This window comes from Bos javanicus, chromosome 18, assembly GCF_032452875.1.
Source record: "Bos javanicus breed banteng chromosome 18, ARS-OSU_banteng_1.0, whole genome shotgun sequence".
NCBI lineage: Eukaryota > Metazoa > Chordata > Mammalia > Artiodactyla > Bovidae > Bos > Bos javanicus.
The window spans coordinates 13,488,825-13,507,506 of NC_083885.1; the positions used below are offsets into that span (position 1 = coordinate 13,488,825).

The 18,682-nt window shown below is 53.5% G+C and overlaps 1 long non-coding RNA gene across 1 annotated transcript; it reads right to left on the bottom strand.

Annotated features, from left to right (window-relative positions):
- Window positions 1-1,708: 1,708 nt before the first annotated feature.
- Window positions 1,709-17,015, bottom strand: LOC133230080 (uncharacterized). The gene is made up of 3 exons (XR_009730742.1): window positions 9,169-17,015; window positions 7,187-8,520; window positions 1,709-7,102 (listed from the first exon to the last, which is right to left on the bottom strand). It is a non-coding gene; the product is annotated as an uncharacterized LOC133230080 (long non-coding RNA).
- Between the last annotated feature and the right edge of the window lie 1,667 nt (window positions 17,016-18,682).

Consider the following 18,682-nt stretch of genomic DNA (forward strand, 5'->3'; position numbering starts at 1 on the left):
GCTAGTGGTCTCCAGGCCGGCACCCTCAGGATGGAGGGCCACGGCAGGCGGCAGTTTTGATTACCAACACCTGTGAGGGGCAGTGCTGTGGCACCTGGGAGGTGGAGACCGCACGCTACTCGACAGCCTACAGTGCACAGGACCCCCCTCAGACCCCCAAGTTCATGTGGAGGTCAGGAACCCCTGCCATTGCCACGTGCTCTTCATACAGGCAACCATGACACCAGGACATTCGTGTGGTCAGTGCCCCCACCCTGGGCACAGCTAGGCAAAGGCGCCCTCACTCTGCAGTCACCCTGCTCCCACATCTCGGAAGCCTCGCAGAGCCCAGGGCCTTGTAGTCCCTCCCAGAGTCCCCGGCACTGCTGAAGCAGGGTTTCTGTCCCTCCTGGGGACCTGCCTCCTCCCTGACAGAGGGCATCTGGGGAGATGCTCCTGTGGTCACTGGGGTCTCCCCTCACCCTCTGTGCCTGCACAGTTGCTCGGGGCTCCAGGAGGGGGCAGGCTCCTTCTGAGGGTACCCCTCCCCCTCCCGCAGAATTCCAGCCTGCCCGCCAGCTCCCCACCAAGCAGAGCGCTGGGCGGCGCCACCTCCCGCTGGCTCTTTCCGAGACCGCTGCGGCAGCCTGCTCACACTTCCCACTTGAACGGCTGTTCTGGGAGGCGGCGCAATCCGAGATCATCTTGCATCAGCCGCCAGCCTCAGCATGAGGGGGAGGGGCGGGGAGCGTGCCCCTGGATTCACTGATGCCAGGAGACCAATGTGTCCCTGGGGGCTTCTTTCTCAACAGAACATGCTCCATCTTTTCTGCCCGGTCCAGCCCTTGTGTAACCAGAGACCAGGCTGCGATGGGCCAGCGCTGCAGCTTGGAGCGGCTCCCAGGTGCCCACCTCCACCTGGCTCTGAGTCACCTCCCTGCACAGAAGGGCAGGGCAGGGCAGGGCCGGGCCGGGAGGATCCGGGAGCCAAGCCTGGTGTCTACAACTTGGTCTGATGCAATGGGGTCTTGGAGAAGGCAACTGTGTTAGAGCGCAGATGTGCAAACCAGGACGCAGGCACCACAGGGATGAAGAAGAGACCTCTCCTGGGGAGCAGTTCTGATCAACCCCTGAAAGGCATGAGGGGAGGGTGATGCTTGGCAGTGCCTGGAGATACTTTTGGTTGTCACAGCTTGGCGGGGCCGGGGGAGGGCGGGGGGAGTTGTTACTGGCATCTAGTGGGTGCAGCTCAGAGATGCTGCTCAGCAGCCTCCATCTCAGGCCTACCTGGATGACAGCGATCCATTCATTCCCCCTTCCCTCTGTCTCTCTCTGGGGCCTTTACACCTATAGGGCCCCTTTGTGATGCCAGCTGCAGGCAGGCCCTAGGGAGCACTTGTGTTTAGACCAGGGCTTGTGTCACCCTATTCTAGGGGTTCTCTGATGCGGTGGCCTTATGTGGGTTACTTCGTTCTCAGGGATGGTCTGTATACCGGCCAGGAGTTGAAATCTTATGTCTCCAGGAGCTGGAGACGAAAGAGAAAGGAGTTGACTGGGTAGGTGAAGGTGATGGTTACATGCCCAGGTAGCTGCTGGGCTCACCAGCCAATTCAGTCCCTGGGGAAGGAGACTCTGACTTTGCTAGATCCTTGGGTGGGTGTTTTGTTTTTTTTTTTAAGAAAAACAATTAGAAATTTTATTATTTTTTAATGTGAAGTTTACTGATTTTTTAAAATCACAAATAAGGCTTTTCATTATTTAGCTTCTTACAGTACTCACATAACAGAAACTGACAAATCCATGCTGCTGTTTAGTCGCTAAGTCAAGTCCAATTCTTTGCTACCCCATGGACTGTAGTCACCGGGCCCAGGAGAAGGGAGCAAGAGACTGACCCAGACTTGCCTGTGAGTGTCCAGGAGTCTCCGGTGGAGGCGTGGGTCGGGGTCACTGAGTGCAGCAGTGCATGCACCAGACAATTTGAGGGAGGCGCCATTATCTTCATACCTCCACCATAGTTTGGTCTCAGGTCAAACAACAGAGAGGGAACACGGTCCCACCCATCAACAGAAAATTGGATTAAAGATCTACTGAGAATGTCCCCGCCCATCAGAACAAGACCCCACTGTTTCTCCCACAGTCAGTCTCTCCCATCAGGAAGCTTCCATAAGCCTCTTATCCTTCTCCATCAGAGGGCAGACAGAATGAAAACCACAATCACAGAAAACTAATCAAACTGATCACATGGCCCATAGCCTTGTCTAGCTCAATGAAACTATGAGCCGTGCCTTGTAGGGCCACACAAGACAGAGGGGTCATGGTGGAGAGTTCTGACAAAATGTGGTCCACTGGAGAAGGGAATGGCAAACCACTTCAGTATTCTTGCCTTGAGAACCCCATGAACAACAGTATGAAAAGGCAAAAAGATAGGACACTGAAAGATGAACTCCCCAGGTCGGAAGGTGCCCAATATGCTACTGTAGAAGAGTGGGGAAATAACTCCAGAAAGAATGAAGAGGCGGAATCAAAGCAAAAACAACTCCCAGTTGTGGATGTGACTGGTGATGGAAGTAAAGTCCAATGCTGTAATATTGCATAGGAACCTGGAATGTTAGGTCCATGAATCAAGGTAAATTGGAAGTGGTCAAACAGGAGATGGCAAGAGTGAACATTGACATTTTAGGTATCAGTGAACTGAAATGGACTGGAATGGGTGAATTTAATTCAGATGACCATTGCATTTACTACTGTGGGCAAAAATCCCTTAGAAGAAATGGAGTAGCCCTCATAGACAACAAAAAGTCCAAAATGCGGTTGCTGCTAAGTCACTTCAGTCGTGTCCGACTCTGTGTGACCCCATAGACAGAAGCCCACCAGGCTCCCCCATCCCTGGAATTCTCCAGGCAAGAACACTGGAGTGGGTTGCCATTTCCTTCTCCAATGCATGAAAGTGAAAAGTGAAAGGGAAGTCGTTCAGTCGTGTCCGACTCTTTGCGACCCCATGGACTGCAGCCTACCAGGCTCCTCCATCCATGGGATTTTCCAGGCAAAAGTACTGGAGTGGGGTGCCATTACCTTCTCTGATACTTGGGTGCAATCTCAAAAATGACAGAATGATCTCTGTTCATTTCCAAACCATTCAATATCACAGTAATCCAAGTCTATGCCCCAACCAGTAATGCTGAAGAAGCTGAAGTTGAATGGTTCTGTGAAGACCTACAAGACCTTCTAGAACTAACACCCCAAAAATGGTGCTTTTGGGCGTTGGATGGATGGATGTCCTTTCATTATAAGGGACTGGAATGCTAAAGTAGGAAGTCAAAAAATACCTGGAGAACAGGCAAATTTTGCCTTGGAGTACAGAATGAAGCAGGGCAAAGGCTAATAGAGTTTTGCCAAGAGAAGTCACTGGTCACAGCAAACACCCTCTTCCAACAACACAAGAGAAAACTCTACACACGGACATCACTAGATGGTAAATACAAAAATCAGATTGATTATATTTTTTGGAGCCAAAAATGGAGAAGCTCTATACAGTAAGCAAAAACAAGACCAGGAGCTAACTGGGGCTCAGATCATGAGCTCCTTGTTGTCAAATTCACACTTAAGTTGAAGAAAGTAGGGAAAACCACTAGACGATTCAGGTATGACCTAAATCAAATCCCTTATGATTAATCAGTGGAAGTGACAAATAGATTCAAGGGATTAGATCTGATAGACAGAGTGCCTGAAGAACTATGGACAGAGGTTCATGACATTGTATAGGAGGCAGTGATCAAGACCATTCCCCCAAAAAAGAAATGTGAAAAGGCAAAATGGTTGTCTGAGGAGGCCTCACAAATAGCTGAGAAAAGAAGAGAAGCTAAAGGCAAAGGAGAAAAGGAAAGATATACCCATTTGAATGCAGAGTTCCAAAGAATAGCAGAGTTGAGAGTTGGACTATAAAGAAAGCTGAGTGCCAAAGAATTGATGCTTTTGAACTGTGGTATTGGAGAAGACTCTTGAAAGTCCCTTGAACTGCAAGGAGATCAAACCAGTCAATCCTAAAGGAAATCAGTCCTGAATATTCATTGGAATGACTGATGCTGAAGCTGAAACTCCAATACTTTGGCCATCTGATGCAAAGAGCTGACACATTGGAAAAGATCCTGATGCTGGGAAAGATCGAAGGCAGGAGGAGAAGGGGACAACAGAAGATGAGATGGTTGAATGGCATCACCAGCTCGATGGACATGAATTTGAGCAAGCGGTGGGAGTTGGTGATGGACAGGGAAGCCTGGTGTGCTCGCGAAGAGTCAGACTTGACTGAGCAACTGAACTGAACTCAAAGAATAACAAGGAGAGATAAGAAAGCCTTCCTCAGTGGTCAGTGCAAAGAAATTGAGGAAAACAACAGAATGGGAAAGACTAGAGATCTCTTCAAGAAAATTAGAGATACCAAGGGAAAATTACATGCAAAGATGGGCACAATAAAGGACAGAAATGGAATGGACCTAACAGAAGCAGATGATATTAAGAAGAGATGACAAGAATACACAGAAGAACAGTACAAAAAAGATCTTCATGACACAGATAACCACAATGGTGTGGTCACTCACCTAGAGCCAAACATCCTGGAGTCTGAAGTCAAGTGGGCCTTAAGAAGCATCACTATGAACAAAACTAGTGGAGGTGAGGGAATTTCAGGTGAGTTATTTCAAATCCTAAAAGATGATGCTGTGAAAGTGCTGCACTCAATATTCCAGCAAATTTGGAAAACTCAGCAGTGGCCATAGGACTGGAAAAGATCAGTTTTCATTCCAACCCCAAAGAAAGGCAATGCCAAAGAATGTTCAAACTACTGCACAATTGCACTCATCTCACATGCTAACAAAGTAATGCTCAAAATTCTCCAAGCCAGGCCTCAACAGTACATGAACCATGAACTTACAGATGTTCAAGCTGGATTTAGAAAAGGCAGAGGAACCAGAGATCAAATTGCCAACATCCACTGGATCATCAAAAAAGCAAGAGAGTTCCAGAAAAACATCTATTTCTGCTTTATTGACTATGCCAAAGCCTTTGACTGTGTGGATCACAAAAACTGTGGGAAATTCTGAAAGAGATGGGAATACCAGACCACCTTACCTGCCTCCTGAGAAATCTGTATGCAGGTCAAGAAGCAACAGTTAGAACTGGACATGGAACAAGACTAGTTCCAAAGGAGTAGTACATCAAGGCTGTATATTGTTGCCCTGCTTATTTAATTACATGCAGTTTAAATAACTTATTTAACATCATGCAAAATGCCGGGCTGGATGAAGCACAAGCTGGAATCAAGATTGCCAGGAGAAATATCAATAACCTCAGATATGCAGATGACACCACCCTTATGTCAGAAAGCGAAGAAGAACTAAAGAGTCTCTTGATGAAAGTGAAAGAGGAGAGTGAAAAAGTTGGCTTAAAACTCAACATTCAGAAAACTAAGATCATAGCATCCAGTCCCATCACTTCATGGCAAATAGATGGGAAAGCAATGGAAACAGTGAGAGACTTTATTTTCTTGGGCTCCAAAATCACTGCAGATTGTGACTGCAGCCGTGAAATTAAAAGACGCTTACTCCTTGGAAGAAAAGCAATGACCAACCTAGTTCAGTTCAGTTCAGTTCATTTCAGTCGCTCAGTCATGTCCGACTCTTTGCGACCCCATGAATTGCAGCACGCCAGGCCTCCCTGTCCATCACCAACTCCCGGAGTTCACCCAAACTCACGTCCATTGAGTAGGTGATGCCATCCAGCCATCTCATCCTCTGTCGTCCCCTTTTCCTCCTGCCCCCAATCCCTCCCTGCATCAGAGTCTTTTCCAATGAGTCAACTCTTCGCATGAGGTGGCCAAAGTACTGGAGTTTCAGCTTTAGCATCATTCCTTCCAAAGAACACCCAGGACTGATTTCCTTTAGAATAGACTGGTTGGATCTCCTTGCAGTCCAAGGGACTCTCAAGAGTCTTCTCCAACACCACACTTCAAAAGCATCAATTCTTCGGCGCTCAGCCTTCTTCACAATCCAACTCTCACATCCATACATGACCACTGGAAAAACTATAGCCTTGACTAGAGGGACCTTTGCTGGCAAAGTAATGTCTCTGCTTTTGAATATGCTATCTAGGTTGGTCATAACTTTTCTTCCAAGGAGTAAGTGTCTTTTAATTTCATGGCTGCAGTCACCATCTGTAGTGATTTTGGAGCCCCAAAAAATAAAGTCTCTCACTGTTTCCATTGCTTTCCCATCTATTTGCCATGAAGTGATGGGACCAGATGCCATGATCTTCGTTTTCTGAATGTTGAGCTTTAAGCCAACTTTTTCACTTCCACTTTCACTTTTACCAAGAGGCTTTTTAGTTCCTCTTCCCTTTCTGCCATAAGGGTGGTGTCATCTGCATATCTGAGGTTATTGACATTTCTCCCGGCAATCTTGATTCCAGCTTGTGCTTCTTCCAGCCCAGCGTTTCTCATGCTGTACTTTGCATAGAAGTTAAATAAGCAGGGTGACAATATACAGCCTTGATGAACTCCTTTTCCTATTTGGAACCAGTCTGCTGTTGGAACCAGCCCACATGTCATGTGGTTCTGATAGCTTATGGTGAACAGTGTCAGATTCGTTATCTCCGAAGAAGATTTAACTTCAGGACCAGGCTTGATCCCTCAAGAGCTTTTGCATAGCAGAGTTTTATTAAAGTATAAACAGGGATCAGAAGAGGGGTGGAGAGTGCCCCCCTTGCTAGTGTTAGCAAGGAAGTTACATTACTTTTTTAAATTCATTATTACAATAAATCAAAAGAATGTCTCAAGGTTGTAAAAATTTTACCAAACCCACTCCCATAATTCACATTTTAAGATAACAGGATTAGCCAGAAGGTTTTCAGGAAGGAGAAACTGTCCTCAAGCAGGATACATTGTTGTTTTATAATCCTTAGTACAGAGTTTAAACTGAGTTGTTTGTTGTGCTTAAAGAAAAAAACGTTTTATGTGACTAAGACTAAGGAATGTAGAGAAAAAAAAAAAAGATGTTTGTCCTTTCCTCCTCCTTGAGGATTCCAGACCCCTTTCTCCTTGAAAGCCCCAGACACCTTTCTCCTCCTCCTCCTCCTCCTCCTCCTCCTCCTCCTCCTCCTCCTCCTCCTCCTCCTCCTCCTCCTCCTCCTCCTCCTCCTCCTCCTCCTCCTCGGGGACCCCGGACTTCTTATCAACCTGTGTAGGAATTGACCCTCTCAGTTCCGCGCGTGTGAAACATCCAGAAGCAGCAAGTCCAGAGCGACAGTGCAGGGACTGGGACAGAGGATGCGGGGTGACCACCAGGGGCTGCAGCGGCTCCTGCTGGGGTGACGGAAACGTTCTGCGACTAGACAGAGGTGCTGGTTGTACAACACTGTGAAGGTACTGAATGCCACTGAACTGTAATTTTTAAATGACTGATTTTACATTACACGAGTTATTCCTTTTTTTTTTTTTTAAGCTGCACTGCACAGCTTGCAGGACATCCGTTTTTCAACCAGGGACGGAACCCGGGCCAGTGCAGTGAAAACACTCAGTCCTAACCACTAGGCAACCAGGGAACTCCCTACACCTCGATTTAAAAGTTTTTTAAAAACACATTTTTGAAAAGAAAGAAACTCGGGGAGAGAAGAGACAGAGGTGGCTTACGGCCTGAGACTGACGAGAAGCTCAGTGCAGTGGGCTCCCCCAAGCCCTCCAGGGCAAGGGCCATCATGCTCAGCCAATTGCTCTGGCCCCCAGAGGACATAAGGAATGGCCACAACCGGGCGAGGAGGGGACCCTGAGGCCCAGGCCTGCGTTTGGCGGGGACCCCTCCTGCCTCCCCTGTGCAGCCCCTCCTCCATCCCCCAGGCCCCCCGGGACATTTTTGCTGCTTCTCCCCAGCTGCCGTCCGCCTCTGACCAGCGGCTCCTCGCCTGGCCACGTGGCCCACAGTGAGGAAACAAAGCGCGCCCAGTGTCCAGGCTGACAGGGATGTCCTGAGGTCACCATCTCTCCGCAGAGACTCAGGGACACCCACACACAGGCCCGACCCTGGGAGGTGACAGCCGTCTGCCAGCTCATCTGAATGGTGGCGCCCACATAATCCTCCTGCCGGACAGGAGATTCCTCCCCATTGGAGAAACCTACCCACGTGGAAATGATGAGGTTGGGGTGCGGGGGGCTGGAGTCCAGTCAGGCCTGCAGGGCTACCCTGACCTGGAGCACCCCAGGGGAGCGGCTGGGACTACCTACGCCAGACATGCCAGGAGCTGGTGACAAACACCTTGTTTGTCAGAAAGACGGTGACCCCCTAATTTACCTCTACCCGGAAACACCGGTGTGATCTGACTTGGAAACAGGGTCTCTGCAGATAGTCAGCTGAATTTAGATGAGTTCCAAACTGAGGTTAGGGTGGTCCGATGAGCAGTGTCCTCATATCTGAGGCGCATACACAGAGGAGATGACATGTAATGATGGAGGCAGAGCCTGGAGGGAGGCGGCCACCACTCGAGGGACGCCTGGAGCCCCTAGGAGTTGGAAGAAGTAGGAGGGACCTTCTTCAAAAGGCCTGTGGAGGGAGCCCAGCCCTGCGACCCTTTGATTTCAGACTCCTGGGCTGGAGGAAAGAGATTTCTGTTGTTCTAAAGCTCCCCAGCTCCGGGTCATCTGAGCCCAGGACACCTGGCCAGGGCAATATGTGGTCTCAGGGCCCAGATCCTTCATAGGCCTCTGGGCTGATGCTGAGACCAGCTCCGGCCTCACCCACAGCTTCCCCCAGCCTGCCTCTCACATCCCCATAGGAGTGGCAGCTGCTGTACTGCGTGGCCACAGCCTGACATCCACGTGGTTCTGCCGCACAGTGACTCATGGAGCTGGTTCTGAGAAGCACGGCTCACCGTTAGGGCACTGCGGAGGCGGATGGAGCTCACCCGTATCCACACAGCCGTGACGACCGCCCAGAGCTTGGGACACTGAGGGCAGGCCACCCCTGCCTCGCCCCGAAAGCAGTCCCACAGGACAGCTAGGGTGCCTGTCCTTGTGTGGACCAGGGTCCGGGGAGGAGCCCTCCAACCCAGGCGAAGCACAGCCCAGGGGGGCCTGGACCGGCAAACAGAGCCACAGGCTGGAGCCTGGCGGCCATGGAGGGAGGGGCGGCCGCACCTGCTCGCACTCACCTCCTGCTGGAGCCAGAAGTGGTCAGTACTCTCTTCTGACGCTGAGTCCTTAAAACAGCCAGGGCACCTGCGACCCCACTGCAGCTTGGCTGCCTGGAAGGTCCCTGGAGGGTCTTCTCTGAGCCGGAGCCTGGAGTTCTGCCCAGCCTGGCCACAGCAAAGGGCTCACATTCCCTGATGGTCTGAGTCCTATGAGACGAAGCTGCCTGAAGGAGGAAAAGATTATCTTCAATGAGGGGCACCTGGGCCCGGGGCAGACCCAGAACGACCAGGACACAGCGATGGACGTGACCTGATGGGGTCCTCGTCCTCCAGGGACAATCCCCAGCCTCAGACCCAGGGCCTGGCTTCTGGTCACCGTAGAGCTCTGGTGCTGCTGAAGCTCTGGGCCCAGCACCAGCGCTGGGTGTAAATTAGGAAACAGAGAAATTCTTCTTTAGTGGAAGTCTGCCGCATTCGAGTGCTTATTCCAGAAATAAAACTAGGAAAATGCCTGGAGAAGGGCGCTGGGCTCTGGGATGACAGGTGATCCAGTGGGGTTAGAAGTCAGTCTGAAAAGGCCTCGCTGAGCACGTGACTGGCCCTGGGAGGTGACAGGTGAGGGAGATTTAGGGCTGAATAAGGCTCCCAACTGAGCCTGGTCTGCCTGCGCTGGCTGGGGCACCCAGGATATGGGGCGGGGCGACCTGGTGAGCAAGGGGAAGGCAGGGGGTGGGGTGGACCACCAGGGTCTTATGGATTTGGGGGTCTGTGGAATGGTCGTCCTAGCTGTGGGGTCCCACACCCTCTGGCCATTTCTGTCTGGGTCTGTGGTTCTGACTTAATGCTAATTAATTTACCTAATCAATGCTAATCCAGAAATGGAAGTGCGGGCTATCACAGAGTGCAGGGTCAGCCCTGGGAGGCAGCCCTCATGTTGGGCGCACACAGAGGCTGAGAGGCTGGTATCTTAGCCAGAAGTCCATGGTAGCCCAGCTCTGCACCCCCTCCCTCTCACCCCTGGCCTCCTCCTCGCCCTCACTGTCCGGGGTAGTTACCCTATAGGGTGAGGGCACCCTATAGGGTAGGGAGGGCAGGGAGCAGAGACAGGAGGCCCCGCTGATCTGTCTGCTTCACCCCTGGCTCCCCATTCGCCGTTGTTTGCATGAAGGGTTATTTGCTCCGAAGTGTAAAGACTCCGGTCTAGATGGGGGTGTTGCCAAGTTTTCTGAGACCCCAGCTTCACCCCCACACTCCCCGCCCCCACAATCATCTGGGTCAAGTTTCCAGGTGGACTTCCGCATAGACCAAGCTTGAAGATCTTCATATCAGGGTGCAGGGAGAGCCTGAGTCCCATGGAACCTCCCATGGATTAAGATGACGCCCCATCCATTCATGTCCACCCAGAGCCTCAGGCTGGGACGCTGTTTGGAAATAGGGACATTGCAGATGGAATTATGGTAGGGATCTCAAGATGACTTATCCTGGACTAGGATGGGCCCTAAATCCCATTAAAGAGTCCTTGTAAGAGAAGGGGAAATGCACACAGCCTCAGAGACACAGGGAGAGGCCACGTGAGGATGGAGGTGGAGGTTGGATGGATGAAGAGGCAGGAAGGACCCTCCCTGGCATCTCAGGGGATCACTGCCCGGCCCACACCTTGACTGTGGACCTCAGACCCCTGGACTTCGACGGGACAGATTCCTGTTGTCAAAGCCTCTGGGTTGCACTAAGGGGAACACAGCCCCAGGACACTGGTTCAAAGGTGTGTCCCCAGCACGGACTTTCTGGGACGCCGGCACATAGCCAGGGTATGGTCCAGGCATCTCTCGTCCAACATGGGGTTTGTGGAACTGCTGCACGTGGCTGTGGCTGGCCCCTCATCCTCACCACGGTTTACTACCCACACATGACCTCACCACAATCTCTCTCTTGACAGTTCACAGAACACCAGGTAGTCTCCAGTGTGAGCTGCAGTGACTGGAACGTTCTCAAACATGCCCTGCACACATCTTGAAATCCGTGCTGGGTACACACCCAGAAGCGGATTTGTGAGTCATGGGCTCCAGCAAGTGCTGCCTCACCATTTCCAAAGGATTGAACTCATTTATATCCCCTCCCAGGGAGAGGGAAAAGGATTGAGTGATCCGGGGGAGAGTTGGCCAAATGGAATTTGTGCCGCCTGCAGGATCCTGAAAACCAGTTAGAGACCTTGACTAAACTGGTCCTGATCCCTGGGATCGAGGTGTTTAGTTTGTCTTGGCAGAATTAATGATTCTCCTCCTTGCCCTGGCCTGTGGGGCCCTGCACTTTGGGAGACGAGCATCAGGACATTGGCAGGAACACATTGCCACGGGCCAGATCTCCAGAGTGGTCCCCAGCGCCTCGATAAGAGACAGAGATTTCCCTTTGGAAGGAGCCAGAGAAAGAAGCAGGATGGAGAGGAGGCCAGACCAGGAGGACAGATTTTCCAGCTGCAGAAATGGGTGGGAATGCTAGTGAAACTGTTCACCTCAGGTTGGGACTTGAACCCGGCCAACACCCTGCTTGGGGCTGTAACTCACGTGGCTGGGACCTGATCCAGCCAAAACCCACGGTCTTCCAACTGAGATCACAGACCTGGTTTCAGGACCTACTGAAACTCCAGTTCTTGGTGTCTCACCTCAGAAAGGATTCAGTGAGAGACAAACTGATAACTAAGAAGTGGATTTATTCAAAGAGAAACACTTCACAGAGTGTGGGCTGTCACAGAGGGTGACAGAGGATGAGATGGTTGGATGGCATCACCGACTCAATGGACGTGAGTTTGAGTGAACTCCAGGAGTTGGTGATGGATAGGGAGGCCTGGCGTGCTGCAGGACACAACTGAGCCACTGAACTGAACTGGACTGAGGAGACCCATGAGCTGACAAAGCAAGAGACCTTATTGGGAAGGGGCACCTGGGCAGAGAGCAGTAGGGTAAGGGAACCCAGGAGAACTGCTGTGCCACGTGGCTCACAGTCTCGGGTTAAAGCCTGAGATGTGACGGATTCGTTTCTGGGCTGTCTTTGGCCAATCATTCTGATTCAGGGTCCTTCCTGGTGGCGCAAGCATTGCTCAGCCAAGACGGATGCCAGCGAGGATTTTGGGAGGTGGCTGGACACGCGCTGTCACATTTTGACCTTCTCTTAACTCTTCTGGTTGGTGGTGGCTTGTTAGTTCCTTGTTCCTTCCTAAAATAACTGTCGTAAATAACTCATGCAAATGGTTACTGTGGTGCCTGGCCAGGGTGGGTGGTCTCAGTCAGTGTGTTTGCCCTATCAGCTCCACGTCCCACTGAGCTGCACTTGGTCACAGCTGAGGCCCCAGCTGACCCCACAGGAGCTCTGGGGCCGGGGAGGCTTTGGGCTTGTCCTGAAACTGAGCAGGGCCCCCTGGGGCTCCCAGCCGCAGAGGGCCTTTCGTCCCGTTTCTTGTAGGCAAGCCTCCGGCCTCCATGACCTTTCCTGAGTTCCAAAGGGCAGGTTCCAACAGTTGCTAATCAAGGGAGAAGCAGCCAGGAAACCATGGAGATGAGGAGACCACCGCTTGAGATGAGATCGAGGGCGTGCAGGCCCTGCCACACCCTAAGCTTGTCAGGGAGCCCACCTTTGTTATAAAACCCTCATCAAATCCTCTTGGGTCAGCACACATAGGTTTTTGGAGCAGGACCCCGCTGTGGTCCCCTTTGCCTGACAAAGCAATAAAGCTATCATTTTCTACTTCTCCCCAAATTCAGTGTCTGAGGTTTGATTCGGCACTGTACAGAGGGGGCTGCAATTTCGGTAACAGCTGGGGACACCCGGGGACATGTCCAGTTGTCACTGGATGCCAGGGTTAGCTCTGGGTGAGTGGTCCCCTAGGCCAAGGGCAAGTGGGGAGGCCCAGCTGAGAGCGACCAGCAGCCACCCCGGGAGGTGGGACACTTGCGGTCCTGGAGCACCAGGGAGGGGTGCTTGTGGCAGCCTCTCCCGCGCTCCTCGGGCGCCGTGCCCTGTGTATGCGGGCCTCTTTCTCAGGCCACATCCAGAGCAGTAGCGGTTTCAGAACTCACACCGTGTCCCAGGGAAGAAAACGGCCTCTTCCTGGCACTGTGCCCAGAGGCCCCCCGCACGTTTCCTGGGGGCTCCCCCAGCCACTGGCTGCTCCTGGAGCAGGTGCTGGATGGGTCTGTCTGTCCCTGGAGTGGGCAGTGGGATCAGGGTCCTGGAGGGAGGGTGGATGCTACACTGACCTGGCCGCTTCCCTTAGCCCTCCCCACCTCCCACACCCACCTTCCAGGTGGGAAAACCGAGGCTCAGGAGGTGTTGCTCAGGCTGTTGTAGCTGGAGGGCCAGAACGCCACACAGACACGGCCAGCGCTCATGTCCTGGGGAAGCTCACAGGGCAGCTCACCCCCTTTCTCTGGCTTCCACCCATGCGTCCAGGAGCCCCCAGCTGCCCACGTTTTCTTAGCGACAAGTGAGGGAAAGAAATGTTAACAGGCAGCTCATGATATTCTGTGGACCTTGAGGTGCTGAGAGGCCCCAAGATCCCAGGGCCTAGAGAGGGCGGGCTCTGTGTGTGGGGGTGGGGGTGGGGGGCAAGAGGCATTTGCAGGTGAGGAGGAGGAACAGGTGCAAAGCCCTAGGGGTCTCCCAGCTGCTGTGAGACCATGCTGGTGGGTGAGGTACAGAGGGAGGGGCGGTGGGTCAGTAAAGTCAGAAGGGCAGGTGCAGGGGCGGATGTGCAAGGCCCTGGGGGTATTAATGGAGGCGGGTCTTTGTCTCAAATGCAATAGACCCTGAGTCACATCCAACTGAGGGATGTGATCCTGGGGTCTGCAGGGCACATCAAAGACCCACTGCGAGATCTAGGTGACGGCCAGGCAGCCGAGCCTCCGCTGCACATTTAAAAACACGTACAGGGAAGCGTGTGAATGTTTCGTGCCCAGCAGGATAAATTTCCACCCGACTAGATCTAAACACAGAACAGTGCCAGCATCCCAGGGAGGCTGCTGAGTTTTTAAAAGCTAATTTGAAAGTACTGCTTTTGTGAATGTGTAAATCACCCGTGTGATCGAAAACTCCAGAGGTGCAAAGGGTGCAAGATGGGCGTCCTTCCCCAGGGACTCAAGGCCCTTCCTGCAGACACCAGGCAACGACTACTGCAGGATGGAGCACCGCCCCCCACCCCCCAACAACTCCTTGCCACCGCCCATCCACGAAGACCCTCCATACTCAGGGAAATACACTTGAGATTCTTTTCTCCTTTTTTTTTGGTAAAAATGGTAGGTGCTGGAGAAGACTCTTCAGAGTCCCTTGGACTGCAAGGAGATTAAACCAGTCAATTCTGAAGGAAATCAACCCTGAATATTCATTGGAAGGACTGATGCTATAGCTGAAGCTCCAATACTTTGGCCACCTGATGCGAAGAGTCAACTCACTGGAAAAGACCCTGATGCGGGAAAGATTGAAGGCAGGAGGAGAAGTGGGTGACAGAGGATGAGATGGTTAGATAACAGTACTGAATCAATGGACATGAACTTGAGCAAACTCCAGGAGATAGTGAAGGACAGGGAAGCCCAGCGTGCTGCAGTCCATGGGGTTGTAAAGAGTCAGACACGACTGAGCAACTGAACAACCATATCCACCATTCCACACACTGCTTAGTGGTACACGCTGTTTATAAGGCAAGTCTTCATCTCTTTCTTCCTTTTTTTTTTTTTTTGGTGATGGGTTTATTGAGACATAGTTCACACACTGAACAAGTCCCCCGACAGTTTCCAGAGCATCTTCCAGGGTTGTGCAACTGCCACCACAGAACTGTCTCATCACCATGTTGGCCTCCACGGTCTCCACCCACCATGGGCTTGAGCCAGTTTCTTAAAAAAAATTTTTTTTTAATTTAAAACATTTATTTAATTGCAGGATAATTACTTTACAATATTGCAATGTTTTTTTTTTTTTTTTGACATATATCAATAGGAATCGACCACGGGTATACACATGTCCCCTCCATCCTGAACCCCCCCTCCCCTTGAGCCAGTTTCTTTAGCCAGCTTCCTATTGCTCTGCCGGTGGTTTTAAAGATCAGGCGGGCCCCAGCACCTGTTTCCTGCTCCCCTGCGGTGGGCAGACTTCAACCCTACATGCATATTCATCACCCTGGGAATCTTTGCAGCACCCGTTACTGGCCGAGGGGCTGTCTACCGCTGGAGGTGGCCCTGGTAACTGGGGGGCTCGTGGGGGAACAGAGCTGGCAAGGCCAGGCTCACGTCCATGGCCTTCAGAAGGGTGTTGGGCAGCAGGAAGCAGTGGGAGCCGGCAGGGGTGGGGGGCAGTGTGCCAGGTACCACAGGAGAAAACAGCCTGACTTCATTAAGATGGGGCTCAACTTCCTGGAGAACCCCCCAAGACCAGAGGACACTTCCTGTTCCCCTGTGACGAGGCCACACGTGGCCCGGGGAGGGGCCGCTTGTCCTTCGCCCTCTGACCCAGGAGACGAACTGCTCATAATCAGACTCTGGTGACTCCCCTCCCTGCCCAGACCCCGAGCTGACAGCGGCTCCTGAAACAGGAGGAACCTCCCCACGGCCCTCCTGGCTGCCCTCACCACACACCCACCCAGGCCCTCTCTGACCCCTTCCCCTCCCTATGGAGACCCTTGGCCTCCTCCCCTCTCTCCCCGACCCTGCCCCAAATGTGGGCCCATCCTTCAGTCAGGGACTCTCTGCAGTGACTGTCCAACATACCTCCTTCCTCAGGCCAGATCTGGCTCCTGTGTGTCAGCTCCCTCCCTGTTGGGTCCACAGCCCAGAAATAGAACCGGAGCAGCTCTTCTGTAACAGCAGGGGCTCAGCCCCCAACCCCTGGGGCTCCTTGAGACACAGGCAGGCTGTCCCATGGGACCGCCGTCAGAGCCTGGAACACATCATGGCAGCTAGAGGAACGGGCGGGGGTAGAGGTCAGGTCCAGGCGGCCTCCCGCTCCACCAGCAACCACGACAGAGCGGCCGTGGCCATGGAGGAACCAGCCTCAGCGGCTGTACAGGCAGATGAGATGGAACATTCCCGGAGGTGAGGGGTGGCCCCAGCCTGCAGTCTCGGCCCGGAGGCCCAGTCAGCCCTTAGGACCTTGCCCTGAACACATCCCTTTCCCAAGTTCAGGGGCCTGGGTAGGGCCCAGTGTGCCTGGGTAGCCACTACCTGCCCAGGCTTGGAAGGGCTGGGACCAGAGGTGGGCAGGGGCAGGCGCATGCCACTCTGGGCCCAGAGCCCTCCTTCTTGGGGAGGAAGTGGGTAAGAGCCCTTCTGAGGGACACATGCCATCCTCCAGCCAGCCTGCAGAGGGCTACGAGGGAACCTTCCATGCCCATCTTTTTTTTTCATGCCCATCTTAGATCCAGAGAGGATAGGTTCTCCTCTGGGAAAACGGGTAGAGACGAGTTCTGTGAAGATCTGATCACCCGGGGCGCTGGTGTGATTTAAACTTAAGTGTTTTAGTTAATTACAGTTGAGTTCCTACTTGCAGGATTAAGTCACCCTTTGGCTGGAGGACAAAGATCTGGGTCTTGCCAGAGCTGGACCCCTAGAAGGGCCTGCAGCTTGGACCTGTGTGACGTGGCTGTGCACAAGGAGGAATTTAGGAGCAGTTTCTGGCAGGAGGGCAAAGGTCCTGGGGCTACAAGGAGCTGCTCGCCTGGGGCAGATTCCTGAGTACAGAGAGCCCCTTTGGGAGTAGGGGTATTCTCTCCAGGTCTTCGGCCCCCCTTCACCATCTCGGAGGATGTGTCCCGAAGCAGGAGCACAAGGTGGGCACTGCCTCCTCCCCGGTAGCTCATGATGGCTCGGTGTCCCAGCTCTCCCCCGGGCCCCTCTCACTCCCCGGTAGCTCATGATGGCTCGGTGTCCCAGCTCTCCCCCGGGCCCCTCTCACTCCCCGGTAGCTCATGATGGCTCGGTGTCCCAGCTCTCCCCCGGGCCCCTCTCACTCCCCGGTAGCTCATGATGGCTCGGTGTCCCTGCTCTCCCCCTGGGCCCCTCTCACTCCCCGGTAGCTCATGATGGCTCGGTGTCCCTGCTCTCCCCCTGGGCCCCTCTCACTCCCCGGTAGCTCATGATGGCTCGGTGTCCCAGCTCTCCCCCCGGGCCCCTCTCACTCCCCGGTAGCTCATGATGGCTCGGTGTCCCTGCTCTCCCCCTGGGCCCCTCTCACTCCCCGGTAGCTCATGATGGCTCGGTGTCCCAGCTCTCCCCCCGGGCCCCTCTCACTCCCCGGTAGCTCATGATGGCTCGGTTTCCCAGCTCTCCCCCTGGGCCCCTCTCACTCCCCGGTAGCTCATGATGGCTCGGTGTCCCTGCTCTCCCCCTGGGCCCCTCTCACTCTGCTTGGGATCCAGTTCTGTTGCCTGGCCCCCATCCCCACAGCCAGGCAAGATCCTGCGCCCTCCTGGTGGTTTTGGCTAACCCCTGATGTTAGAGGCCCCTGTCTCGCTGCCCACACCCCCACCCTACCAGCCCCTTCCCAAGAATATTGGGACCACAAAGAGAGAGGTCTCCTGCAAGAGCCAGCACCCCTCCACCTTCTTTCCCTTCTCCAAACAAACATCCTCTCTGTGCCTGGGTACCCAGGGTTTGAGTGACACAGGTTGTTGGGTGAACATGCTCGGTTCTTCTCCCAGCCCCCAAGGGACATTTCTTTCCCCCCACAGAGGACCCAGACCCACCAGCTCTGCTCGGACCACACGTGTGTTGGGCAACTTGCTTGGGCTGGTTGGAGACCCATCCTTTTTGTGTCCAGACCCGTTTCCATCAGCGGCTGTGGCAGGCACACGCCCTCCCCTCACTGCTGCTGTTGGGATGGACAGGGGACGTTAACGCACGTGTCCACGTCTCACAGAGCTGACCTGGGACTTTATCCAGCTGGGCCCCTGAAGGAGTTGAGGGGCTGCAGGATGGACAAGGCATGGGCAGCGGACCTGCTGAGGGCAGTACCAGGACCCAAGCCCAGGGGCTGGAACGAACACAGCCACAGAGGCCCCCAAGGCCCCACATCCCAGCAGACGGGGCTGGCTCAGCAGCTGCCATGACAGGCTGTGGCAGCCCAGGGGCGCCCTTCCCATTCTGGCACACCTACACCTGGCTGTGCAAGGCCCTGCAAGAAATGGAGTTTGCCATCAACAAGTGAGGGCTGGCGTGGCTCTCGGCCCTGCTCCATCCTGAGGCTGTGCTGTGGAAGCTTGCCCTTCCCTCTGACCCCAAGCTGGCATGTGCCGACCCCTGCCAGGTGACTCCAAAGCCTGCAGCTGCCAAGAGGCCAAGCCCATCTGTTCTCCTCTTCTCGGCTTCAATGCCTCTCCCAACAAGTGGCTCCAAGTTCCGGCTCAGTGCCCTTGCCTCCTCCCTGGCCTTGCTCACCTGCCTGTTAATGAGTGAATGAATGAGCGCAGTGACTAAATGAGCCGGGCAAGGAGCTGTGTGATCACCACCCTCCTCCTGGAACTTCCCTCACCCAGAACTTGGCGCGGAAAAAAAGA